Here is a 25,578-nt window from a genome sequence, read left to right as displayed (position 1 = left end):
TAGAGGTGAGTATTTACTTCCTTCAAAGGAGCACAAAATGTGAAGCTCTAACCAAACGTCACCACGTGGGAATTCAGTCCCCATATTACAAGTGAGGTATCCTGAATTTTATATAGGGCCATGAATATTAGCAAGTAACTCAAATTTTAAAAGTATCCAGCATGGGCTGTTAGATCAAGAGCCAAAATATACACAATGAGCATCTTCTGTGGGTCTTCTAGGAGGAAACAGAGTAAAGAGTACTTGGAGAGTGGGGGGAGACATTCATGATGCGATCATCCTGGTCCAACTTCAGATACGCAGAAGAGAAAAAGAGAAAGGGTCCAAGTGAATGTGCTAAGGCAGCAACGGATGTGCCTATTCCGTCCATCTTGTAGCTGCCACCAAATGTTTAGATTATTGTGCTCTAAACCCACCTGAGCCCATCGTCCTTTCAGGTGGCAGGCATGACTTCGTTGTCCTCTGTAAATGATGTCTTCATACTAACCATAGCTAGTCCTCTGTTTCCTTACTTCTCTTCTGTAATGCTGGTAGGAACTCTATTTCTCTCTGAGAGATATGATGGGCCAGAAATCTGACTCCAGTCAAGTACTAAATTCCCCCAACAACATAAGGAAGAATGGTCACACTCAATTAGTGATTCTATGATCACAGCCTTTAAAAAATCCCTTCTAGTTCATTACATAGTCATTCTATTTTTGTTCTTTGATACCCAGATGGATGTGCCAGGCACATGGGGCCATTGACAACATTTTCAAGAGGCATTATCTTTACCATCATTCCTATAAGAGTAAAGAAGGCAGCATGTGATTTCTTTTTGGCGGAATGAAATACATATCCAAAGTAGATGAGAGGGTGAAGAGAGACATTTAAAAGTTATCCTGAAGAAACATACAGAGAAAGTAACATGGTACTCACTATTTCTATTCATGCAAATGACGAAATGCAGAAACATCCCCTCTGCTTGCCCAACATCTGTCCATCTCCCTCCCCTTATTAACTCCCAGACTTTCCTACAAGCACTAAAGGATTCAGGATTCTAGTGAGTTGCTCTAATTCCAGGTCTAGTGTTTGATTTTCTTCTATATCTTGGAAATCAGATTTGAGAAACTCAGAAAAGCTATTATTTAGATAATCAGAGACAGTTCCTGTCCCAGAAGTTAATATCTATTATTATCTTGACTGTTTAAGGAGACAGTGTGGAGGTGGGATTAGAAACTAGAACGATAAAGGAAGGTGAGATTGGAATCAACACAAAGATTTCATTTGTTGGACAAATCTATGAGATCAGGTGCTTTTTTTCACCAACCCATGGCCCTTCTCTCAACTCTAGTACCCAAATGTCATCTTGCAATGTCCTTCAAGTAGGCAGAATAATTGAATATGTTCTAAGCTGAAGAATTAGGCATGATATTTTATATGTGTGTGTGTGTGTGTATGTGCATGCACATGTATGTGTGTATATATGTATGTATGCATGTGCATTTGTGTGTGTGCACAATAAAGTCTCTATGTATTTTCTTTCACTTAAAACAAAAAGACTACACATTATTATCCCATATAACACAAGTTTGACTAAAGTTGTTTAAGTTACTACTGACTTGGCACCCTTATTCTCCAAAGGAAATCGAATTCCACATCACATTGGGTAAGTAGGATGCTTCTGTTGTGTCCAAGCAACGAGATTCCAAGGTGAACATATACTAAAGCAGTGTACTGTCCATTCTGACTAAAGTAACCTCACCTTTGGAGATAGAGCAAAAAAATTATAAGTAGGAAGGCAGCCAGTGGCAAGCCCTGATCTCTTCCTTCTCTGCCTTCCTCTAAGACTTGTTCTTCACATGAAAAATGCACCCATTCTGTCAATTTTCAGTTCTATATTCACACATATGCCAACTTTATGAAATGAAAATAACTGGGAAGATATGTAAAGCACATAGCTTAGTCTTGTGCATAATTTAAAAATTTTTTAAATTATATATTCAAATGCATTCATAAAGGGAGACATTAGCATGAAAAGCAGATGAGAAGTCGGGTTTCAATTCAGTTGGTGTTGAATTCTCACTCTTACCAGGCTTTGCCAACCCATCATCAGATTAGCTCAGTCTTACCTTTTCTCTTCCAAATGCTTACAGTCATACAGGTCCCTAGGGACCTTTTCTCTTTTTGTAAAATTGACACTTCAAAATCTTGAATCAAACTCATTCATGCATTTATTCTTCAGCACATATTTTTGCTTGCCAGGCAGCTATATCCGCATCCATCCTCAAGGGAACTCACAGGTGACTGGGGAGGCTAACATATAGATAATCCTTTATGTGAAGTGGGTTGAAGGAGACATCCTCACTTGAGCAGGGACTGAGAGAAGCAAGCATGGTGGTAGCATCATAATGTCTTCAGATGCCAAGACTCATGACTGGAGAAGGATTTAATGACTTTTCCCTTTAGAAGATGGTTCTGGTATTGTAATAGTGGGGTGTGTATAATGAAGGATGTGATGTCAGAGGCAGAGAACCATCTCAGAGCAAAGGCGATGGAGTCATAAGCTATAACACGTGTAGAGAGGAGAGATAGCAGGGCTAAACACAAATTTACATTTGAAGAGTGAAAAAAATTGTGGCTTTGGAGTGCTTTAGAACAAGCATGGTAAGTTATTTTGTTTTGTTATAATGGGCTAGCTAATATAAATTTGAGGCACTGTAAGTCACATGCAATTTTCCTTTATTTCTTTTTAAATCTTTTAAACATGTAAAAGCTGTTCTCTGATGAATTGACTTGTAGTAATTTGCCAAATTATGTTCTAAACCAGGGGTTTTCGACCTTTCTAATGCTAACACCTTTAATACAGTTCCTCATGTGGAAGTGACCTCCAACCATAAAAATTATTTGTTGCTACATCAAACTGTTATTTTGCTACTGTTATGAGTTGTAATGTAAATATCCGATATGAAGGGAATCTGATATGTGACCTCTATGGAAGTGTTGTTTGATCCCCAGGGATGTTATGACTCACAGGTTGAGAGCTGTTCTTCTATACTAAGGCATGCCAAGAAACAGGATTGGGGTAGATTTGTAAGCTTTGCATTCATACTATGAGATAATCAAGATGATCTATTTATGTGGTAAACAAAAGTTGGTTTAGTTCATATTTCTGGAGGCTCAGGGACATTGCATGTATTGAAGAGCTTACAATGTCATACAGGAAGTCAGAAGTGGGGAAGGGGAAGGAGGAGGAGAGGACAGAGAGGAGAGGAGGGGGTTAGTGAGAGATTGGGGTTCCAACATCCCACAAGAATGTCTGAGGGAACATCTCAATGACCCAAGTTCCTCTCACTAGGCCCTGTCTTTTTCACGTTCGAGCAGATTGTCATGTTACTACCCTGTGGACCAATACCTCAATCACAGTGGACCCTTGGGAGATACTAATTTGATATCTGAACTATTGCAGGGGACATTTTGAGTCACAAAGAGGAAATAAAAGCTCTGTCCACAAAAGAAAACCTAAAAATATTAGTCATTGTTATTAGCTTATTTTTATTACAAATAGAGAAACTTCTTTTCAGTAAGATTGAAATTCTGACATTAATAAAATATTATATAATATGTGTTTTTTTTCTTCACAGGAACCTTGGATTAATGGCCACCTTAGTCTTTTTGGTGCTTAAAAACTTAGAATTAAGAATCTATTTTATGATACAAGGCCATGAGTCATACATTTATTTGTGTATGTGTGTGGTATATGTATGAGTACCTGCTTGTGTGTGTGCACATGTAGAAGGGCATGTATATGTGTGGACTCAGAATGTCAATGTTATGATCTTCCCCCATTGCTTTCTACCTTGTTTCTTTAGATAGGCTCTCTCATTGAGGCTGGCATTCACTGACAGCCAAGAATCCCTAGCTAATGAACACTAGGGATTCTTCTGTTTTTTGTCCTCCCAGGTTAGAGATAAACACTACTACACTCAGCATTTACATGGATGTTGGGGGATCTCCACTCAGATCCTTATACTTGTGTGGCAAGCTCTTTATCAGCTGAGCCATGAATCTGGATTTAGGCTTCAGACACCATAGTATTCAGTATATTTTATTGGAATCAATTAGTACTAAAATTTCTATTGGAAAATAGATTCCCGACCATTTCAAATTTTCACCCATGCCAGCCAAAGTTGGGCATTTATAAAGCATCTGGTGGGGCTGTTCTTCAGCATTAGTGTTAAGTACGATTGTAGTTCTCATTTTCATTAAAGAATGAGGTGTGTAGTTTCAGACATGTAAAAGCCATGTCTGAAAGAGAATTTCAAGGCTTTCAAGTATGGAAAATTGCTCATTGTGTTTCTAAATATTATTAGAGAATTAGAAATTAACATATACATGAATTCATGAACACAATTAGTAGCTAAGTATCTGAGCATGAAGGAGCCACCTACATAAGGAGGTGGCTCATGGCAGCAGTGTGAGGACTGAGTCATTGCCCCCGTGTGTCACCAGCTCTGCTAATCAGCAATGGTGGGAAGAGACAGCTCTGTTCTAGACTCACACAATCCGACTCATAGATCTACGTCTGCTACACCAGTAGTCCTCCTGGACTTGGACTTTGAGCTTGGAGAATTAGCTTTCAAGTCCATTCTCAAAATCTTCCAATGGCTTAGCCTCACTGGTCAATGAAGTCATTCTAAAGCCCAGCTGTGGCTTATTCAACGTCTGACTGATTTGCAAATATGCAGTCTACTTCAAGTTGAAGAATAATCAACAGTGGTTGGTTTTATTTTAACTTTGTGTGGTTACATATGTATGTATGTATATATATTATTATATGTACATATGTGTGTATAAAACCTACTTTATATTCATATACCATCCCAAATTATCGCTGCTTCTCAAGTACTGACTGCTACTACTTATTGTCTCTCTGAATTTTTCTATAAATGTAATTTCAGAGCATTTTGACTAATCCCACAGAACCATTCTGTTCCTGGGATCTTATAATATAACCCTACTTATTACATATGTAACAATATAAAATTTACATGTTGGTTTTGATCTCTAATTTCAAAGAACAAGGCTAGAAATGATATTTAAACTTGAAGAATGGTTTTCAAATATGTTAGGTTATGAACTATAAACATGACAATCAGTCTCTTTGTTCTAAAATTTTTGCTTGATAACACTCCTCATATCTTTTGATATTCTTTAATTCTATCACAAAGCATTATATAATAAATATATAATATGCATATTTGTAAAACAAGTTGAAATGGGAAATAGTAAAGAAGTATGTTATAATTTGAAACTCATTTAGCTATCATTTCAATACTAGAAGAAATAGTAAATGTCTGTTAAAAGAAAGTATCAGGCTGATGGATAAAAAACAATTTAGGAATCCAAATGTGAAATTAAAAATGACCGAAGATAAAAAAAGAAAATAAAAGAAAGATGGGACAAGACAAGATAGAGAAGGAAAGAAAACCCTTGTTCCATCTGGCCTCACTCTAAGCTGAGCATCTCTCAACATTTTGTATAAATGAAGCAAGAAGAATCCTGATATTTGCAGGGTGCATGTTCATGCAAAATCCTGCAATGATTCCACATTAAAGTCAAATCTAAAGGCAGTGTGAGCACTGTTCTCGAAATCTCTATGATTCATATTTTATATCTGCTCATTGCTCTGAAAGATTCAGGTAACCTTGGAGCATGTGCTTGCTTGCCTAGAAATCATGGTTGGTTTAGATGTAGATCATTATATCTGATGCTATGTTGCCAAATCTAACTGTACAATGAATGCAGCTGACCTTAATAACAACTCTTGCCTCTGTATTTATTCCTGAACATTTAGTTCCTTTTTTAGTCCTTTAACTCCTTGTATTTGAACAATATAATGAACTTAATGTCACTGAAACTTTACACACTGATATCTCTAATCAATAAGGGTAATCTTCCCATCCCCTTCTCTCTCGGTCCTCTCTCTGTCACCTTGTCCTTTCAGGGTCCATCTTAGATGCTAAAAGCATCTAAGCATTACAAGTTCTGTTCTGGAGGGCTTGGGGTTCGTATTGGGGGTCTTTATTTCCATTTACTCTCAGGGCTCCCATGTCTTCAGCAATCTTTGAAGGTGCTCAAATTTTTCACTTCTCTGCTTCCCATGGATAGCTTTCTCTCTGTGTGCTTGGGCAAATTCACATCACTAGTTCATTGTATTGCATTTGGAAGTATATGTAAGGATTGCCTCCTTCAAACCAATACATCATAGTACACTTTAGGGTGCAAGTCTGACTCTCTTTTAAAGCAGGGTCTCTTGTATCCTAGACTGGCTTTGAACTTGTCATGTGGCCAATGATGACGTTGAACTTCTGATTCTGTGACTTCCTGAGTGATGAGGTTAGAGCTATATAACACCATAGCTAGGTTTATACTGTGCTGGAGATCAGACCAAGGGCTTTGCACATACTGGATAAGAACTCCATCAACTGCGATATAAAATATAAGACTTTCCTGAGCCCCCCTTCCACATATATTTTAGTGACCCGCATGTTTGAGATAGTTCCTATTCCATTAACTTAAATCCCAGAGTGAGGAGCCGAGGAACTGAGCGTGAACTGAAAGTGGGCGATAAATCATTAATTTCAAAAGCCAGCAAGCTCGAAGGATAAAGTGTCATTAGAAAACTTGGAAAACCTTAATTATGCACCAAAATGTCTCAGTATATGTTAAAATATGGATCTAATGAAGACAGAAATTTCATCTACACTACGCTTTTTTTTTATATTTACTCAGTGCTTGCGCAGTTTCTAGAGTTTGGGAAATAACTACGAATAAATATTTCCTTATTCTAAAAATAAATGATTCTCTTGTTATTGTAGAAAGGGTGTAAGGAAAGGTGGTTATTTAGGCACATGAATTAACCAAGAAAGCCATATCTTTTAGGTTACATCATTTCTTTGTGGTGGTGAATCTGCTGAAGGGTTGGTATTTAAGATGATTTCAGTTAGAATGCCTATCTTTTTCCTTTGGAAAAGGTTGCTTGGATATCTGCTTCTCCAGGCTTATGAATGAACAGCTCCAAATTTATTTAGGGTTAGATACAAGTTAATGAAAAGTCTAGTACACACACACACACACACACACACACACACACACACACGCGCGCACACACACACACACACACACACACACACACATGCACGCACACACATGAAAGACAAAGCCTGGTCTTCCTGGTTGCTGCCGCTGCAGAGAGCCCCTGGGCAGCACCCCACGAGCGAACCTGAGCCTCGGGACCACAGGTAGGACCAAATTTTCTGCTGCAAGAAAGCTGCCTGGTGAGCTTGGGACACACGGAAGCAGAATTTCTCTAGGACCCCGCACGGTCTGTGTTTACCGGAAGTCCCACACCCGCGGATCCCGGCCCGCAGCAGCTCTCTGCTCCCAGACCCGGTGAGAGAGAGACCCAACCGCCTGGTCAGGTGGGCACTCCTGAGGCTGCAGAGCAGAAGAGACCACCAACACTGCTCACCCCTGCCCACATCCCTGGCCCAAGAGGAAACTGTATAAGGCCTCTGGGCTCCCGTGGGGGAGGGCCCAGGAGCGGCAGGACTTCTGCGCCTGAGACACCGCCGGATCCTGAAAGAAACAGACCGGATAAACAGTTCTCTGCACCCAAATCCCGTGGGAGGGAGAGCTAAACCTTCAGAGAGGCAGACAAGCCTGGGAAACCAGAAGAGACTGCTCCCTGCACACACATCTCGGACGCCAGAGGAAAAAGCCAAAGACCATCTGGAACCCTGGTGCACTGAAGCTCCCGGAAGGGGCGGCACAGGTCTTCCTGGTTGCTGCCGCTGCAGAGAGCCCCTGGGCAGCACCCCACGAGCGAACCTGAGCCTCGGGACCACAGGTAAGACCAAATTTTCTGCTGCAAGAAAGCTGCCTGGTGAACTCAAGACACAGGCCCACAGGAACAGCTGAAGACCTGTAGAGAGGAAAAACTACACGCCCGAAAGCAGAACACACTGTCCCCATAACTGACTGAAAGAGAGGAAAACAGGTCTACAGCACTCCTGACACACAGGCTTATAGGTCAGTCTACCCACTGTCAGAAATAGCAGAACAAAGTAACACTAGAGATAATCTGATGGCGAGAGGCAAGCGCAGGAACCCAAGCAACAGAAACCAAGACTGCATGCCATCATCGGAGCCCAATTCTCCCACCAAAACAAACATGGAATATCCAAACACACCAGAAAAGCAAGATCTAGTTTCAAAATCATATTTGATCATGATGCTGGAGGACTTCAAGAAAGGCATGAACACACTTAGGGAAACACAGGAAATCATTAATAAACAAGTAGAAGCCTACAAAGAGGAATGGCAAAAATCCCTGAAAGAATTCCAGGAAAACACAATCAAACAGATGAAGGAATTAAAAATGGAAATAGAAGCAATCAAGAAAGAACACATGGAAACAACCCTGGATATAGAAAACCAAAAGAAGAGACAAGGAGCTGTAGATACAAGCTTCACCAACAGAATACAAGAGATGGAAGTGAGAATCTCAGGAGCAGAAGATTCCATAGAAATCATTGACTCAACTGTCAAAGATAATGTAAAGCGGAAAAAGCTACTGGTCCAAAACATACAGGAAATCCAGGACTCAATGAAAAGATCAAACCTAAGGATAATAGGTATAGAAGAGAGTGAAGACTCCCAGCTCAAAGGACCAGTAAATATCTTCAACAAAATCATAGAAGAAGACTTCCCTAACCTAAAAAAAGAGATACCCATAGGCATACAAGAAGCCTACAGAACTCCAAATAGATTGGACCAGAAAAGAAACACCTCCCGTCACATAATTGTCAAAACACCAAACGCACAAAATAAAGAAAGAATATTAAAAGCAGTAAGGGAAAAAGGTCAAGTAACATATAAAGGGAGACCTATCAGAATCACACCAGACTTCTCGCCAGAAACTATGAAGGCCAGAAGATCCTGGACTGATGTCATACAGACCCTAAGAGAACACAAATGCCAGCCCAGGTTACTGTATCCAGCAAAACTCTCAATTAACATTGATGGAGAAACCAAGATATTCCATGACAAAACCAAATTTACACAATATGTTTCTACAAATCCAGCACTACAAAGGATAATAAATGGTAAAGCCCAACATAAGGAGGCAAGCTATACCCTAGAAGAAGCAAGAAACTAATCGTCTTGGCAACAAAACAAAGAGAATGAAAGCACACAAACATAACCTTACATCCAAATATGAATATAACGGGAAGCAATAATCACTATTCCTTAATATCTCTCAATATCAATGGCCTCAACTCCCCAATAAAAAGACATAGATTAACAAACTGGATACGCAACGAGGACCCTGCATTCTGCTGCCTACAGGAAACACACCTCAGAGACAAAGACAGACACTACCTCAGAGTGAAAGGCTGGAAAACAACTTTCCAAGCAAATGGTCAGAAGAAGCAAGCTGGAGTAGCCATTCTAATATCAAATAAAATCAATTTCCAACTAAAAGTCATCAAAAAAGATAAGGAAGGACACTTCATATTCATCAAAGGAAAAATCCACCAAGATGAACTCTCAATCCTAAATATCTATGCCCCAAATACAAGGGCACCTACATACGTAAAAGAAACCTTACTAAAGCTCAAAACACACATTGCACCCCACACAATAATAGTGGGAGATTTTAACACCCCACTCTCATCAATGGACAGATCATGGAAACAGAAATTAAACAGTGATGTCGACAGACTAAGAGAAGTCATGAGCCAAATGGACTTAACGGATATTTATAGAACATTCTATCCTAAAGCAAAAGGATATACCTTCTTCTCAGCTCCTCATGGTACTTTCTCCAAAATTGACCATATAATTGGTCAAAAAACGGGCCTCAACAGGTACAAAAAGATAGAAATAATCCCATGCGTGCTATCAGACCACCACGGCCTAAAACTGGTCTTCAATAACAATAAGGGAAGAATGCCCACATATACGTGGAAATTGAACAATGCTCTACTCAATGATAACCTGGTCAAGGAAGAAATAAAGAAAGAAATTAAAAACTTTTTAGAATTTAATGAAAATGAGGATACAACATACTCAAACTTATGGGACACAATGAAAGCTGTGCTAAGAGGAAAACTCATAGCGCTGAGTGCCGGCAGAAAGAAACAGGAAAGAGCATATGTCAGCAGCTTGACAGCACACCTAAAAGCTCTAGAACAAAAAGAAACAAATACACCCAGGAGGAGTAGAAGGCAGGAAATAATCAAACTCAGAGCTGAAATCAACCAAGTAGAAACAAAAAGGGCCATAGAAAGAATCAACAGGACCAAAAGTTGGTTCTTTGAGAAAATCAACAAGATAGATAAACCCTTAGCCAGACTAACGAGAGGACACAGAGAGTGCGTCCAAATTAACAAAATCAGAAATGAAAAGGGAGACATAACTACAGATTCAGAGGAAATTCAAAAAATCATCAGATCTTACTATAAAAACCTATATTCAACAAAATTTGAAAATCTTCAGGAAATGGACAATTTCCTAGACAGATACCAGGTATCAAAGTTAAATCAGGAACAGATAAACCAGTTAAACAACCCCATAACTCCTAAGGAAATAGAAGCAGTCATTAAAGGTCTCCCAACCAAAAAGAGCCCAGGTCCAGATGGGTTTAGTGCAGAATTCTATCAAACCTTCATAGAAGACCTCATACCAATATTATCCAAACTATTCCACAAAATTGAAACAGATGGAGCCCTACCAAATTCCTTCTACGAAGCTACAATTACTCTTATACCTAAACCACACAAAGACACAACAAAGAAAGAGAACTTCAGACCAATTTCCCTTATGAATATCGACGCAAAAATACTCAATAAAATTCTGGCAAACCGAATTCAAGAGCACATCAAAACAATCATCCACCATGATCAAGTAGGCTTCATCCCAGGCATGCAGGGATGGTTTAATATACGGAAAACCATCAACGTGATCCATTATATAAACAAACTGAAAGAACAGAACCACATGATCATTTCATTAGATGCTGAGAAAGCATTTGACAAAATTCAGCACCCCTTCATGATAAAAGTCCTGGAAAGAATAGGAATTCAAGGCCCATACCTAAACATAGTAAAAGCCATATACAGCAAACCAGTTGCTAACATTAAACTAAATGGAGAGAAACTTGAAGCAATCCCACTAAAATCAGGGACTAGACAAGGCTGCCCACTCTCTCCCTACTTATTCAATATAGTTCTTGAAGTTCTAGCCAGAGCAATCAGACAACAAAAGGAGATCAAAGGGATACAGATCGGAAAAGAAGAGGTCAAAATATCACTATTTGCAGATGATATGATAGTATATTTAAGTGATCCCAAAAGTTCCACCAGAGAACTACTAAAGCTGATAAACAACTTCAGCAAAGTGGCTGGGTATAAAATTAACTCAAATAAATCAGTTGCCTTCCTCTATACAAAAGAGAAACAAGCCGAGAAAGAAATTAGGGAAACGACACCCTTCATAATAGACCCAAATAATATGAAGTACCTCGGTGTGACTTTAACCAAGCAAGTAAAAGATCTGTACAATAAGAACTTCAAGACACTGAAGAAAGAAATTGAAGAAGACCTCAGAAGATGGAAAGATCTCCCATGCTCATGGATTGGCAGGATTAATATAGTAAAAATGGCCATTTTACCAACAGCGATCTACAGATTCAATGCAATCCCCATCAAAATACCAATCCAATTCTTCAAAGAGTTAGACAGAACAATTTGCAAATTCATCTGGAATAACAAAAAACCCAGGATAGCTAAAACTATCCTCAACAATAAAAGGACTTCAGGGGGAATCACTATCCCTGAACTCAAGCAGTATTACAGAGCAATAGTGATAAAAACTGCATGGTATTGGTACAGAGACAGACAGATAGACCAATGGAATAGAATTGAAGACCCAGAAATGAACCCACACACCTATGGTCACTTGATTTTTGACAAAGGAGCCAAAACCATCCAATGGAAAAAAGATAGCATTTTCAGCAAATGGTGCTGGTTCAACTGGAGGGCAACATGTAGAAGAATGCAGATCGATCCATGCTTATCACCCTGTACAAAGCTTAAGTCCAAGTGGATCAAGGACCTCCACATCAAACCAGACACACTCAAACTAATAGAAGAAAAACTAGGGAAGCATCTGGAACACATGGGCACTGGAAAAAATTTCCTGAACAAAACACCAATGGCTTATGCTCTAAGATCAAGAATTGACAAATGGGATCTCATAAAACTGCAAAGCTTCTGTAAGGCAAAGGACACTGTGGTTAGGACAAAACGGCAACCAACAGATTGGGAAAAGATCTTTACCAACCCTACAACAGATAGAGGCCTTATATCCAAAATATACAAAGAACTCAAGAAGTTAGACCGCAGGGAAACAAATAACCCTATTAAAAAATGGGGTTCAGAGCTAAACAAAGAATTCACAGCTGAGGAATGCCGAATGGCTGAGAAACACCTAAAGAAATGTTCAACATCTTTAGTCATAAGGGAAATGCAAATCAAAACAACCCTGAGATTTCACCTCACACCAGTGCGATTGGCTAAGATCAAAAACTCAGGTGACAGCAGATGCTGGCGAGGTTGTGGAGAAAGAGGAACACTCCTCCATTGTTGGTGGGATTGCAGACTGGTAAAACCATTCTGGAAATCAGTCTGGAGGTTCCTCAGAAAATTGGACATTGAACTGCCTGAGGATCCAGCTATACCTCTCTTGGGCATATACCCAAAAGATGCCTCAACATATAAAAGAGACACGTGCTCCACTATGTTCATTGCAGCCTTATTTATAATAGCCAGAAAATGGAAAGAACCCAGATGCCCTTCAACAGAGGAATGGATACAGAAAATGTGGTACATCTACACAATGGAATATTACTCAGCTATCAAAAACAACGAGTTTATGAAATTCGTAGGCAAATGGTTGGAACTGGAAAATATCATCCTGAGTGAACTAACCCAATCACAGAAAGACATACATGGTATGCACTCATTGATAAGTGGCTATTAGCCCAAATGCTTGAATTACCCTAGATCGCTAGAACAAACGAAACTCAAGACGGATGATCAAAATGTGAATGCTTCACTCCTTCTTTAAATGAGGAAAAAGAATACCCTTGGCAGGGAAGGGAGAGGCAAAGATTAAAACAGAGACTGAAGGAACACCCATTCAGAGCCTGTCCCACATTTGGCCCATACATATACAGCCACCCAATTGGACTAGATGGATGAAGCAAAGAAGTGCAGACCGACAGGAGCCGGATGTAGATCGCTCCTGAGAGACACAGCCAGAATACAGCAAATACAGAGGCGAATGCCAGCAGCAAACCACTGAACTGAGAATAGGTCCCCTATTGAAGGAATCAGAGAAAGAACTGGAAGAGCTTGAAGGGGCTCGAGACCCCAAAAGTACAACAATGCCAAGCAACCAGAGCCTCCAGGGACTAAGCCACTACCTAAAGACTATACATGGACTGACCCTGGGCTCTGACCCCATAGGTAGCAATGAATATACTAGTAAGAGCACCAGTGGAAGGGGAAGCCCTGGGTCCTGCTAAGACTGAACCCCCAGTGAACTAGTCTATGGGGGGAGGGCGGCAATGGTGGGAGGGTTGGGAGGGGAACACCCATAAGGAAGGGGAGGGGGGAGGGGGATGTTTGCCCGGAAACCGGGAAAGGGAATAACACTCGAAATGTATATAAGAAATACTCAAGTTAATAAAAAAAAAAAAAAAAACAATAAAAAAAAAAAAAAAAAAAAAAGAAAGACAAAGCCTAAAGAACACCTTGACACAGTGTGAAATAAGCCTAGCTAATTAATCCACCACATTCTTTATAATATTCAGTCCTTGGAAAAAATTATAATTTAGTTGAATTTTAGGATAGATTCTAGCTATGAATTAATAAGGACATTTCATTTCTAAAGTAAAATTTACTTCATGAGTTCAATGTTCATCAGTTTTAATTCAGTGAATTAACATGATTTTCCTCATAATTTCTTAGTTATTAAGTGAAAAGACATACTTGTGGTAGCCTAATTTTAAACCTTGTTTCATATAGTTTTTATAACACAGGAATACTGAATATTTATATTAGAATCATTTTATTTTTGTCAGTTTTTGGAAAGCAGTCAAAGTGGGTTCATTTATTTTAGCACTTAAGATTCTATTCTTCAAAACATTTCCTTAATAACTGGAAATATAAACATTTTGTATAATGACACACTGTGCGATTATACTGCATACTATCTAAACATAATATAATAAAAGAATAAACACTTTTTTATGTTATGAATGCTTTCACAAGATGGTGCCCAGAAAAGGAAACTAGACTGTTGGTTGAAGGCCTACTAAGACTATAGACCCCAAGAGACATCCAATGGAGGCATAGAGAAGTCCTGTCTAGATGTTCTGTTCATACTGTCTAGAGTGGGTGAGAACATTAACACAGAACTGATATCAATGCACCAGGTAACAGATTTGGGAAAGCCATGAGAAAGTTACAGATAAAGGTGTTTCAATGTCATTTATTTCCTTATCACTGTAAACCAGAAAAGGTGTGAGCTGGAGATGGTATAGCTTGGCAATGGCAGTCTTCCTTAACCACCTAGCTTAAGTTGTTCCTTGTTTAATTATCCATAGTAGCAAGAAGAAATAACTAAAATAGGCATCTATTATTTTCTGTCATCGACCACTTCTAGTTGATATTGAAATTGTTCTGGACTCCCTCTCTCCTCCTTTAAGTCATATGTGTCTCCATTTAAACTCTATTTCTGTCACTTTCCACTTGGGCTTTTATTTCAGGGTTTGGGATTCTGGGGTATGACGCACGCGATGATGAAAACCTCATCAAGCCACCAGAATGTTCTGAAGACGCAGCATGAAACTCGAAATTGAACAACATCAGTGAAGCTGGATTTAACTGGCAGAGCAAATTTAAATAAAGCAAAAACTAGCAAGGGGCTGGTGGCACACATAGGCAGTTTCAGCACTCAAGGGGCAGAAGCAGGAAGATATAGCGAGTGAGACCCTGCCTTAAGATCTCAATAAAGAAGAAAGAAAGAAAAGGGAGGAAGGGAGGAAGGGAGAGAAGGAGGGAGGGAGGAAGAAAGGAAGAATACATTACAGGCAAGAAATAAACAGAAGACCTGGGTCAGAGGCTAAGTGAATTCAGAAGACCTGTAGAGTTGTGGACAATGTCTAGCCCTATGTGGTTACTACCCTTTGAAGTGTGGCTGATACTTAAATGAGTAATTCTGTGATTATAAAAAGGCCCTATCTTGTAAAGACTTAGTGCAATCTGAAAGTAAAGAATCCCACTAGCAATATTTTGATATTTATTATGGGTTCAAATGGTAATAATTTAATGTGAATTTTATAGACTATATGATTGAAAGCAACTTTATGTTTTCATTTCTCTTAATATGGGTGCTAGATAATTAAAATTGACATGTGGGATTCACAATTTACTTCTACTGGTGAGCCCTAAAAATGGAGTAACATTCCATAGTTACTTATGTATTCCAAGAGGATTCGGAACAGGGATTATGTTGTTCAGTCAGAAGTGTTGAGGTATTCTTTTGAGGGATATAATTTCCTCTTTGGGTGGGAACATTGAAGAATTAACTTGTAGACTCAGTCATTTCTAGAACTATTGATGAGCAAACTTAGGACCTCCCAGAAGTCCGGTGTCAAACTAAACAGGTGATCTCAGGTAAATGTAACTTCTTTTATTAAGGAGATCTGTGATACATTTGGATACATCACAGGTTTCCCATGGTCGAGTCACTTTCAATGGGGCATGGACACCTACTAAATGCCTTCTGTGCCAGTGTGTGGCTAATTGGCCATACGCCCAGATCGCTACAGCCCTCTTTGGGTCAGTAATAGTCCTGGTTCTTGGGTGAAGAACTGCTCACCTCTCAGAGGTGAATTAACTCTTTCAGAACACTAGGGCACAATTAAGCACGATAGAAAAAAAAGTAATTTACTCAATGGTCCCCTAAGGACACCCTGGAGGAGAAAACAGAAGCTGTGAAATGCTAAGCTCACATGGAATTACTGCAAAATCAATTAGGGAAACAAGACAAATTAGATGGCATGTGCTCTGTCCAATTGAGACAGAAGGAATCTTTATGGGCAGGATGTAATTGTCAGATGGGACTGTGGCTAAGAGAATTTGTGTTTTCTGAGAACTTTGGAAGGAAAGAAGAAAGCGTGCTAAGATTTCTGTTCTGTATTAAAATACATTGCATGCTCGTGTGCTTTAAAACTTATAATTAACAGTGTGTTGGTGTTGTCTTCACTTCTACTTTAGCTTAACCATTGTCCCTAATATTTGATCACTAAACTGGGAGTCCAGAAGTTTGCCTTCAAGCAATGCTTCTCCTGCCACACGTCTACCCAGCTATGTGAGCACGGGCAGTTTCTTTCCTCTTAGCCTCTCACTTAGGAGATAATGTCATAGGTTGTGTTGGCATACTGATGGTCTTGGAAGAATTTGGTGAAAGGGATCCAGGAATTTTCCCACTCCTATCCCAGAACACCAGAACAAGATCTGTGGAGAAAGAAATTCACAAGCAAGCATTGATAACCCAAAGAAGCAGATTGTCATTTGAACTGGATTTTTGCCCACCCTACCCCCAGTCTAGAAGGAGTTCTGGTAATCTGGATCAAAGCAAGTCTCTATGCCTGATGCCCTGACACAAAATCTTTACCAATCCTATATCTGATAGAGGGCCTAATATCCAATATATACAAAGAACTCAAGAAGTTAGACTCAGAGAACCAAACAATACAATTAAAAAATGGGGTACTGAACTAAACAAAGAATTCTCAACTGAGGAATATCAAATGACTGAGAAGCACCTAAAGAGATGTTCAACATCTTTAGTCATCAGGGAAATGCAAATCAAAACAACCCTGAGATTCCACCTCACACCAGTCAGAATTGTTAAGATAAAAAATCTCAGGTGACAGCAGATGCTGGCAAGGATGTGGAGAAAGAGGAACACTCCTCCATTGTTGGTGGGATTGCAAACTGGTACGACCTTTCTGCAAATCAGTCTGGCAGTTTCTCAGAAAATTAGACATTGCACTATCTGAGGTCCCAGCTATACCACTCCTGGGCATACACCCAAAAGATGCTCCAACATTTAACAAGGACACATGCTGCACTATGTTCATAGCAGCCTTATTTATAATAGCCAGAAGCTGGAAAGAACTCAGATGCCCTTCAACAGAGGAATGGATACAGAAAATGTGGTACATCTACACAATGGAATATTACTCAGCTATCAAAAACAATGACTTCATGAAATTCTTAGGCAAATGGATGGAACTAGAAAATATCATCCTGAGTGAGGTAACCCAGTCACAAAAGAACACACATGGTATGCACTCACTGATAGTGGATATTAGCCCAAGAGCTTGGAATATCTAAGAAAAAATTCACAGATCATATGAAGCTCAGGAAGAAGGATGCTTTAGTCCTTCTTAGAAGGGAGAACAAAATACTCACAGGAGGAAATACAAGGACAAAGAATAGAACAGCGACTGAAGAAAAGGCCATCCAGAGACTGCCCCACCTGGGCATCCAGCCCATATGCAGCCACCAAACCCAGTCACTATTGCTGATGCCAAGAAGTGCATGCTGACGGGAGCCAGATATGGATGTCTCCTGAGAGGCTCTGCCAAAGCCTTACTGATATAGATGAGGATGCTTGCAGTTAACCATAGGACTGAGAATGAGGACCCCAATGGAGGAGTTAGAGAAAGGACTGAAGGAGCTGAAGGGATTTGCAACCCCATAAGAAGAACAATATCAACCAGCCAGAGCCCCCTGCCCTAGAGTTCTCAGAGACTAAACCACCAACCAAAGAGTAAACATGGAAGGTCCCATGACTTCAGCCTTCAGCCACATATGTAGCAGAGGATGGCATTGTCCAGCATCAATAGTAGGAAAAGCCCTTGGTCCTGGGAAGGCTCCTTTCCTCAATGTAGGGGGATGCCAGGGTGTTGAGGTGGGAGTGGGTGGGTAGGAGTAGGAACATCCTCATAGAAGCAGGGGGAGTAGAAGGGGATATGGGAGAGGGAGGATAACATTTGAAATGTAAATACATAAAATACCCAAGGGAAAAAAAAACAGGGACAGACTCCAAGTGATGGGTTTTGCTTCAACAAAATAGGTTCTGGGTCATCCACTTTCTTGTGTTTTGAGAATTTAAAGGAGGTGGCTTCATTTCTACATATCTTACAGATATGTGTAACCTACTTAGACTTATCCATCTGAAGCCATTAGAACCTCTTCTTGAGATAGACTTAGAAAAAATGGACTTTCCTGGGGAGGAAAGAAGCACTTTTCTGCCTTTTTCTTCTCCACCGTTGTTCCATCACTCTGGGTATGGACGTCTGAGACCTTTAGCACTGACCTGATTTAATTGATGTGACTGGTTTCACATTTCTAAAAGCAACAACAACAGAAACTTTCTTTGGTTCTCTGTGCTGTCTTTCCAGATGCTCATTGAGGTTCTTTGAGAAAGCGTATGAAGGACATCTATCTTAATAATTTAGATTAATGGCTCTCATAAAAATCATATTAATCCCTGTCTCTGTGACAGTATCCATAATGTCTCATGCCATCCTATGTGTTGCGATTTGCCAATGCACTTAATGCTTTCAAGCTAGGAAGGGTTTTAATCACAGTTGGCATTCCTATTTGATGGGAAAGGCTGAGGTACTAAGACACAAAGCAGGAGCCAAGGTGTCCTGAGTAGCGGGTAGCACAGGCAGCATGTAAATACGAGTTCAAGGCCCTCGGGCATTGGGAGCACTGCCCTTTAGGTGCAGACTCATCTCTTCTGTGTATTTCAATCTCTAATACCTTCCACTTAAAGGCAAAACAGGCTTGAAGTTCGCACTCCTGCCTTTATATTAATTTAATTCATAGAAAGTGATTCTAGCTGTATGTTAACAACTTATGCACAAGTGAACAGTGATTATCGAAGAGCTCTAATTAAGGACACACAACATATTTATATTTGTTGTCGCCTATGTTTTAATTGCATAATAAAATTTGCTAATCCGCAGCAATGATTATGAAGCATCTGAATTTTATTTCATTTCGTGCAAAAAAAATGCCATATAGCCATGGAGGTCTAATGACATTTGGCACCTCTCCTCTTATCCTCTCTTCATTCAGGCATGTGGAAGCGTGACACACAAATCAAATACTTAGTCAAAATCACCCATAATAGACATCACTGACACCCTATGCTACCATATTACCGTTCATTAAGCTGCAAAATTTAGTGACTTACACCAGGCATCACTGTTACTGTACTTACTGTTGGATTGCTATGATATGTGAAGAAAATCGTTCCATGAATGCCCTGACCGGGAAGACACACTTTAGGGACTAGTCAGTAAAGGATACCCACTCATTATCCCTCCTGAGGGAAACATTCCACAGCCCTAACATCGCTCAGTGGCGGCTTGGCACACAAAAGGGTAACGGTTTGAGTCCCCAGTGTTCTAAATAATGCAGCAGGTAATGACCTCATCGGGGCTTTTAAATCCCTTAATGCATATTTGACTTTTTCTTTATAAACACCTAACTAATAAAAACCTTCCATTTTTGTCACAGTGAAACACAAGGAGCTTGTGGTTTGGATTCTGCAATTAGAATTCTTCACCTCCTTGCACCTCTCAGCCCCACGGTTTTACAAACCCCACACACTGTGTCTTCTATCTTGTACGACTTAAAAGATTATGCAGAGCAGGCGTGGAAAGTAAAATACAAGATGTTCTGTCACGGAGGCAAATGCAAATTTGAGCTGTAGAAATAAGTAACCCCCCCAGGTAAGCAAAAGGCTCACTCTTTAAATACCTTCTTTTTCTTATTTTCTGTATTTTATGTCCAGCTTGGGTTTCTGTTTTCCTTTTCTTACCTCTCTTTCTGCCACTTGGGGGAGGGGAGATTTTCTCTCAATCACTGCCCCCTTGTCTTTCTTTCCTCCTGTAATTCATCTCTTTAGAGGGACACTACAGGGCTGAGGAGTTCAGAGTGGGAAGGTTGTCACAGCTGGACACAGAGATGTAGCAATATCTCCTAATTGTCACCACCTTGCAGGAACAGTAGGACTCCCTCTTTACTGCCAGACTTCCAAAACACCATTTGCTATGCCACAGAAAGCAGTGAGGCTAGCTACAGACCTGCTGTTAAAATGGCCACAACTGCCCCGCTGCCCACCCAAATACCTTTCAAAACAGCGGTGACAGAACTGGTGTTCTCAGCATATAATAGGTGCGAAACAAATGTATCGTGCGTGAACTATTTTTATCTCTATGCTGCTCTCAGAGGCAGAAACGGAGCTTGTTCCTTGGACTTGGATTTCTATCCTAATGACGAGAACCAAATTCTTCTCCATACGCCCATATGTATGTCCTCATTTCTCTAATGGTATATATGCCAGGTATGCTGGGAACTAGCTCCCAGAAGCTCATGGGCTTGAACACTTCACCCCCAACTCATGACACATTTTTGGAAGATGGAGAAATCTCTAGAAAGCGAGGCTGAGCTACAAGAGGTGGGCAGCTGAGGGGCAGACCTTCGGGGTTTTAGCTCACCCAACCCTGTTTCTGGTCCAAGCTCCCTTTGCTTCCACATCTGCTTGAGGTCCCAAAACTATCAGCACTAGATAGAGCTTCTGTTACTATCCCAAGTTTTCCATGCCACAAAGACTGTATCCACGGACGCTAAGCTTCGATAAATCTTTCCCCCTTTAAATTGCTCTGTCAGGAGTTTTGTCACAGCAACGAGGACATGAACTCTTCCCGTGAATTTAAGGAATTGCTGAACATAATTAGTTTTACAATAACAGGATCACAGGTCATATTTATTTGTAATTACAGACAATGACTCTCGAGGCATGGGTCGTTATATAAGCTTTGGTGTGGTTATTAACCACAACAGGAACAAAGGAAGATACAGGCTAATGAAGACGCTGTCCTCATGTTACCTCGACTGCTTTAGTTCAGTCTTCAACCCAATCGTCTGCCCGTGTGTTCTGTGAGATATGACCTATGTGCTTTGCACTGAACACTGTCCAGAACTTTTATGGAGTACTGTCTCCAGGAGGTTTGGATCAGGGCCCTGGATAGAGTAAAAACTACTTTTACGAATTCACCCTGCCATGACTCACATTTTAGTTCTCCTTGGTTATCCACCTAAACTAGAAATCTTTCTGTTTATGGCTCTGCTCTGTCTTTCCCTACTAATGAGACATTCTCTGACCTTTACCCCACCTATCTATGGTTGTCCACAGTCCTCCAAGGAAGCTTTGTTTCATGAGAAACCATCCCTCACTCATCAACTACTCAAAGAATGTAAAGAATGTTATCTCCTTGACTGGCCCTTCTTGGAGGCTTTGCTTCTCTTGCCTCACCCAGAGTAGGAGCATTTCTTGCTACTGCTCTTCACATGACACAGAACTCTTTCCTCCTCCCTATGGTGCATGTTATGTGCATAGAATAAAGAGATTATCTTCATCCTTCTTACCCTTACTTGTGATGTTATAACTCACAAGTGTTTTAGGTTACATTTGTCTAGATGTTAATCCTAGAAGAGATTTGAGTATAGATTAGTTGTCGAGTGACTTCCAGGAAACATAGTGGGGAGTAGGGAGGTTACCCAGGAAAGCAAATATTATTAAATGAATAAGAAGGACTTTAGTCCAAATGGACTCTGATAGTCTTTTGAAGGTAGCTCTTAGGACAGTCCTTCTTATTCATCTCAAAGTTTTATTTTAATTGGACATCTTATGTATTTACATTTCAAATGTTATCCCATTTCCAGGTCCTTCCCTCTCCCATCACTCCTCCCCCTGCTTCTATGAGGGTGCTACCCTGCCCATTTACCTAACCCCGCTTCGAAAATCTGGCAATCCCCTACACTGGGGAAATGAGTCTCCACAGGACCAAGGGCTTCTCCTTCCCTTGGTGGCCAACAAGGACACCCTCTGCTACATATGCAGCTGGAGCCATGGGTCCCTCCATGTGAACTCTTTGGTCGGTGATTTAGTCCCTGAGAGCTCTGGGGAGAGGTCTGGTTGGTTGATATTGTTCTTCTTATGAGGTTGCAAACCCCTTCAGCTCCTTCAGTCCTTTCTCAACTCCTCAATTGGGGACCCCATTCTTAGTTCAATGGTTGGTTGCAAGCATCCTCATCTGTATCACTAAGGCTCTGGCAAAGCCTCTCAGGAGACATCCATATCTGGCTCCTGTCAGCAAGCACTTCTTGGCATCAGCAATAGTGACTGAGTTTGGTGGCTGCATATAGGCTGGATGCCCAGGTGGGGCAGTCTCTGGATGACCTTTTCTTCAGTCTCTGCTTCACTCTTTGTCTCTGTATTTCCTCCCTGAGTATTTTCTTCTCCCTTCTAAAAAGGACTGAAGTATCCACATTTTGGTCTTCCTTCTTCTTGAGCTTCATATGGTCTATGAATTGTATCTTGGATATTCCAAGCTTTTGGGCTAATATCCACTTATCAGTGAGTATATACCATGTGTGTTCTTTTGTGTCTGGGTTACCTCACACAGGATAATATTTTCTAGTTCCATCCATTTGTCTAAGAATTTCATGAAGTCATTGTTTTTGATAGCTGAGTAGTACTCCATTGTGTAAATGTACCATATTTTCTGAATCCATCCTCTGTTGAAGGACGTCTGGGATCTTTCCAGCTTCTGGCTATTATAAATAAGGCTGCTATGAATATAGTGGAGCATGTGTCCTTGTTGTATGTTGAAGAAACTTTGGTGTATATGCCTAGGAGTGGTATAGGTGGGTCCTCAGGTGTCCAATTTTCTGAGGAACTACTAGACTGATTTCCAGATTGATTGTTCCAGTCTGCAATCCCACCAACAATGGAGGAATGTTCCTCTTCACATCCTCGCCAGCATCTGCTGTCACCTGAGGTTTTTATCTTAGCCATTCTGACTGGTGTGAGGTGAAATCTTAGGGTTGTTTTGATTTGCATTTCCCTGATGACTAAGGATGTTGAATATTTCTTTAAGTACTTCTCAGCCATTTAGTATTCCTCAACTGAGACTTCTTTATTTAGCTCTGTACTCCATTTTAAAAAAAGATTTATTTATTTATTTATTATATGTAAGTGCACTGTAGCTATCTTCAGACACACCAGAAGAGGGCATCTGATCTCATTACAGATAGTTGTGAGCTACCATGTGGTCCCGAGATTTGAACTTTGGACCTCTGTAAGAGCAGTTAGTGCTCTTGACCACTGAGTCATCTCTCCAGCCCTGTACTCCAATTTTTAATAGGATTATTTGGTTCTCTAAGTCTAACTTCTTCAGTTCTTTGTATATATTAAATATTAGCCCTCTACCAGGTATGCAATTGGTAAAGATCTTTTTCCAATCTTTTGGTTGCTGTTTTGTCCTATTGACAGTGTCCCTTGCCTTACAGAAGCTTTGCAATTTTATGAGGTCCCATTTATCTATTGTTGATCTTAGAGCATAAACCATTGGTGTTCTGTTCAGGAAAATTTCCCGTGTGCTTATGTGTTCGAGGTTCTTCCCAAATTTTTCTTCTATTACTTTCAATGTATCTGATTTTATGTAGAGGTCCTTGATCTACTTAGACTTCAGCTTTGTACAAGGAGATAAGAATGGATCAATTTAAGCATTTGGGCTAATAGCCACTTATCAATGAGTGCATACCATGTATGTCTTTCTGTGATTGGGTTAGCTCACTCAGGATGATATTTTCCAGTTCCAACCATTTGCCTACGAATTTCATAGACTCGTTTTTGATAGCTGAGTAATATTCCATTGTGTAGATGTACCACATTTTCTGTATCCATTCCTCTGTTGAAGGGCATCTCGGTTCTTTCCAGCTTCTGGCTATTATAAATAAGGCTGCGATGAACATAGTGGAGCACGTGTCTCTTTTATATGTTGAGGCATCTTTTGGGTATATGCCCAAGAGAGGTATAACTGGATCCTCAGGCAGTTCAATGTCCAATTTTCTGAGGAACCTCCAGACTGATTTCCAGAGTGGTTTTACCAGTCTGCAATCTAGATCCCTAGAACAAACGAAACTCAAGACGGATGATCAAAATGTGAATGCTTCACTCCTTCTTTAAATGAGGAAAAAGAATACCCTTGGCTGGGAAGGGAGAGGCAAAGATTAAAACAGAGACTGAAGGAACACCCATTCAGAGCCTGCCCCACAGGTGGCCCATACATATACAGCCACCCAATTGGACAAGATGGATGAAGCAAAGAAGTGCAGACCGACAGGAGCCGGATGTAGATCGCTCCTGAGAGACACAGCCAGAATACAGCAAATACAGAGGCGAATGCCAGCAGCAAACCACTGAGCTGAGAATAGGTCCCCCGTTGAAGGAATCAGAGAAAGAACTGGAAGAGCTTGAAGGGGCTCGCGACCCCAAAAGTACAACAATGTCAAGCAACCAGAGCTTCCAGGGACTAAGCCACTACCTAAAGACTATATATGGACTGACCCTGGACTCTGACCCCATAGGTAGCAATGAATATCCTAGTAAGAGCACCAGTGGAAGGGGAAGCCCTGGGTCCTGCTAAGACTGAACCCCCAGGGAACTAGACTATGGGGGGAGGGCGGCAATGGGGGGAGGGTTGGGAGGGGAACACCCATAAGGAAGGGGAGGGGGAGGGGGATGTTTGCCCGGAAACCGGGAAAGGGAATAACACTTGAAATGTATATAAGAAATACTCAAGTTAATAAAAAAATAAAAAAAAAAATTAAAAAAAAAAAAAAAAGAATGGATCAATTTACATTCTTCTACATGCTGAGAGCCAGTTGAACCAACACCATTTGTTAAAAATGCTACCTTTTTTCCTGCTGGATGGTTTTAGCTTCTTTGTCAAAGATCAAGTGACCATAGGTGTGTGGGTTTATTTCCGCGTGTTCAATTCTATTCCATTGATCTACCTGCCTATCTCTGTACCAATACCATGCAGTTTTTATCACTATTGCTCTATAATACAGCTTGAGGTGTGGGATGGTGACTTTCCCAGATATTCTTTTATTGTTGAAAATAGTTTTCTCTATTTTGGGTTTTTTGTTATTCCAAATGAATTTGCAAATTGCTCTTTCTAATTCTATGAAGAATTGAGTTGGAATTTTGATGGGGATTGCATTGAATCTATAGATTGCTTTTGGCAAGATGACCATTTTTACTCTATTAATCCTGCCAATCCATGATTTTGGGAGATCTTTCCGTCTTCTGAGATCCACTTAGATTTCTTTCTTCACAGACCTGATGTTCTTGTCATACAGATCTTCCACTTGCTTGGGTCATTTTCCTAATTTCTTTCACAGCCTGTTTATCCTTTCAGTAGAGGAAGGCTACTGCAACTGACCAAGTAGAAACAAAAAGAATTATACAAGAAATCAACAAAACCATGAGTGGGTTCTCTGAGAAAATCAGCAAGATAGA

The sequence above is a fragment of the Rattus norvegicus genome, chromosome 3 (genome assembly GCF_036323735.1).
Source record: "Rattus norvegicus strain BN/NHsdMcwi chromosome 3, GRCr8, whole genome shotgun sequence".
In the NCBI taxonomy this organism is placed as follows: domain Eukaryota; kingdom Metazoa; phylum Chordata; class Mammalia; order Rodentia; family Muridae; genus Rattus; species Rattus norvegicus.
Note: the sequence above shows the minus strand (reverse complement) of the source record.